Genomic DNA, 4,200 nt, shown 5'->3' with positions numbered 1-4,200 from the left:
GGTCTTTCACTCAGCCAGAGGTTGTTTCATCTGCATGCAGTGCTATGAGTTAGATGGCTCTCTCACCACTGCACAGGCAAAGAAACAGCCCCTGCTTGGCATCAAATGGGACGTACCCTGTGAAGCATCTGGTCTGGTAAGTAAAAGAGGTAAGGTTTGAGTCTGGTTCTTCCAAATGCCAGTCTAGGGCTCCCCACACACCCCAGCTCCATGGCTCTCTATCTCAGGCTGCCCCCCACAGCCCCTGCTGCTGCCTGTATTCACATACCAGGTAATGCTGGTCAGTCCCTGCTGACCATCTCCCCCATCATCCTGCTGTCCAGCCACTGGCTCTGCTATTCTGTGATGGAAGCCAAGAGTAGGGTGGGAGTGTTGACAGGCATCCTCTGAGGTCAAATATCAGATCTCAAAAGACCAATCAAGGGAAAAAGTTTTAAATGGGATATCAGTAGCAGGTTTAGTCCATTTTGTCTCCTTTCTTTCCCCCTTTCTTTCACTTCTTTCTCTCCTTATCCCTAAAACTAGTTGATTTCTTCTTACAAAGGAGCATCTCTTCAGCCTAATGAACTCAGAGCACAGGATAGGAAATGCTGAACTGGGCCATGGTGCTTTCTTTCTGGTCTCTTAGACCTAAGGATCCTGCACTTAGATAGGCAGCCACTTCCCTAAATTTTTTCATCACAGAAAGAGACATAAATAGGAACAAATATTGTATGTAACAAAGAAAAAGAGTAAGAAAGAAAGGAAGGGAGGATGGGATGAAAAGGAGAAAGGAAAGGAAATAAGAGAAAAGAGAGGGTGGAGGGAGGGAGAGAAGAAAGAAAAAAGAAGATAAGGAAGGAAGAGAGGGAAGAGAGAAAGAAAGGGATAAATTAAAAATAAAACCCTGTGTGTGGCCTGGGAAAGAGTTTTGTTAAGCTCTTACAAAATTTCTAACACATGGTTAAGAATTTGAAAACAAAGGCAACACGGGGCATGACCGATATCAAAACAAGAGCAAGCTCCCTAGGGTCCCTTGGACATAAGGGTCCAGCCGTCCCATTTGTTTCCTGCACGGTGTTCAGCAGAATGCCTGGTACGTGACAGATGCAATCAATCTCTGTTAGATGAATAAACACCTCACACAATAGTATAGTCTTACACAAATTCTTTCAAGAAAAAAGGGAGACAAATCTCAGAAGTCCTTTAAAAATTTCTTGTACCTAATTCATCTTTATCCTTCTCATCTACAGAAGCCAACAAGCACAGTTGGAACAAATAGGTTAATAAAACCAAGCCAGATGGCCAGCCATTAATTTTGTAGCTTCTCTACAGCCTTTACAGATTTATCTTTCAAAGTCTTACACTAATCAGAATGTAAATTCCCCTGAAGCCATTTGCTGTCTTGGTAAGTAAACCAGACCCATGAATTTCTAAGAACATTGAACCCACATTAGTCCCTATAGACTTCCCTTCATCCTGTTAGAGACCATGAAAAATCTGCTGTCATTCAAATATCATTCCAAAACCAGGAATGTAGGATTACACTGTGAGGCTATATTCTTTTGTTAATTTTGTCTTATCTCACTTGAAATGTGTGACCACTAGAATAGTGCTTCAGTTTACACTTGAATTCTTTGCAAAGGGAAAAAGTAAACCTCTGTCCCAGATGGTGTGGTAAGATCATACTCAGTCCCCCACCACCACCATCACCACCAAAGACATAGGAATGATAGAGAACTTGTAACTGAGTAGATAGGGGGACATAACTAATATAAAAGTGGGACAAATGACTTTGTGAATCAGAAAAAGAAAAGAAACACAAAAGGGAAGCAGAGGCTGACCCTGCACCTGCTGGTCTCTGGCTCTGAAGGTAGGTAGAGGTGACCAAGAGGTAAGCCCTATAAGTTAGTGGGGATCAAAGCCAGGCTCCCAGCTTGAACTCCCTTGGATCAGACTCCACTTCTCATGAAGGAAAGATGAAAATAAGAACAAATGTGTTATGGCTGGTATGAACTGCTTATCTAGGAAGGCAAGAGGATGCTGTCATAGTTCATTTTTGTGTTGCTATAATAGAAAATTTGAGACTGGATCATTTATAAAGCAAGAGGTCTCTTTAGTTCATGGTTCATAGGTAGCTACATTTTTCAAGGACCTCAAGCTGCTTCTACTCATGGTGCAAGGCAGAGGGGCAGCCAACCGATGCAAGGAGATCACATGGTGAGTGAGGAAGTGAGAGAGGGAGGAGGTGCCAGGCTCTCTTTAACAATCCCCTCTCATGGGAACCAATCCTTTCCTAGAACTCACTCACACCCCAGGGAGGGCGTTCATGTATTCATGAAGGATCTGCCTCCATAACCCAAATACATTCCTAGAACTCACACCCCAGGGAGGGCGTTCATGTATTCATGAAGGATCTGCCTCCATAACCCAAATACCTTCCACTAGGCTCTACCTCCCAGCACTGTCATGTTGGGGTCAAATTTCAACACGAGCTTTGAGGGATCAAACATATCCAAACCATATCACACACTGACCCAGGTTTGCCAGTAGAACCTCAATGCTATTTGTGACAATATCAGTGATACCCAAAATAGGACTATGGAACCAACAAGATAATACTTGGTTCTAGACTGTGGGCTCTGGGGGAACAAAGTGCAAGCTACAACAAAGTGACTAGACAGGGCAGATTAAGAGAGGAGAGAGGGAGCTGAAGGGAGTGGAAAAGAGAGAGTGAATATCCACATGAAGCCTCAAACCAAAGTGAGAAACACTGATGCTGAAAACCCACTGAAAATCCAGTAAAATCAACCACCACGAAATTAAATGAACCCAGAAGAAATAAAAATAATTACAAAATGTGGAAACTGGCTTTGAAAATAAGAATATTTTTGATACTCAGAGATTAAAGTAAGAAATGGCATCTATTAACAAATGAACATTCTGGCCAGCAACCCTTCTCCCCTCCTTGGGCCCGGAAGGGAATGCTAGCTCCCATGGCCTGACCCACCAAAGTGAGCCCAGAAGACCTGCGTGGCTCTGGAGGTTTATTCTATGACCACAGATTCTGGAACAGGACCCAAGGTGGTTTAATATAACCACCACCACACCTATCATCAAGCAAAGACAATTCAGCACCACACTAGAAGCCCGAGCCACTCCACAGCCAAGCTCAATATAACAGAAGAAGCAAACCCTCTACCAAATGACCCAACATCAATAAAAAAAATACTAGAACTACAAATAAATGAGAAGAAATGACATACCAAAAGAATACAGTTATGCTCCAATGTCAGACTCCATAGAACAGGGAATCCTTGAAATGTCTGAAAAAGAGTTTCAAGCAATGATCTTAAGAAAAGTTGAAGAAATAAAGGAAGACTCAATTAGAGAACACAATGAAACATGAAAAAATATCCAGAATGTGAAGGAGGAAATTTACAGAGATTAATACCTTTAAAAGGAGTGTAGCAGAACTTCTAGAAATGAAAGATTCACTCAAAGAAATAAAAAACACAACTGAGAGCTTGAGCAGCAGGGTAGAGCAAGCAGAAGAAAGAATTTCAGATCTTGAAGGTGGTTTTTTTGAAATAACTCAAGCAGACCATAAAAAGGAAAAAAGAATTAAAAATAAAGAGGAAAATCAGAGACAGAAGACAACCACAAGCACTCTAACATCAGAATTGTGGGTATTCCAGAAGGGGAGGAGAAAGGAAAAGGTATTGAAAATCTATTCAAGGAAATAGTAACAGGAAACTTCCCAAGTGTAGGGTGAGATACAGACCTTCAGATCCAGGAAACTCAAAGGTCCCCAAACAGATTCAATCCAAGGAGATCCTCCCCAAGACACATTATAGTTAAATTCACAAAGCTCAAAGACAAAGAGAGAATTCTAAACACAGCAAGAAAGAAGTGTCAGGTCACTTAAGGGGAACCCCCATCAGACACAGCAGACTTCTCAACTGAAACCCTACAGGCCAGAAGAAAGTGGAATGATATATTCAAAATACTAAAAGAAAAAAATTGCCAGCCAAGAATTCTTTACTCAGCAAGGCTCTCCTTCAGAAGTGAGGGAGAAATAGTGTATTTCCCAGACAAACAAAAGTTGTGGGAGTTCACCATGACATGACCAGCCCGGCAAGAAATTCTCAAGAGAGTCCTTCATCTGGAATCTGAATAATGCTGACCACTATCACAAATACACAAGAAAAAGCAAAACCC

This window comes from Galeopterus variegatus, unplaced genomic scaffold (genome assembly GCF_000696425.1).
Source record: "Galeopterus variegatus unplaced genomic scaffold, G_variegatus-3.0.2 Scaffold503, whole genome shotgun sequence".
Classification (NCBI taxonomy): Eukaryota; Metazoa; Chordata; class Mammalia; order Dermoptera; family Cynocephalidae; genus Galeopterus; species Galeopterus variegatus.
Note: the sequence above shows the minus strand (reverse complement) of the source record.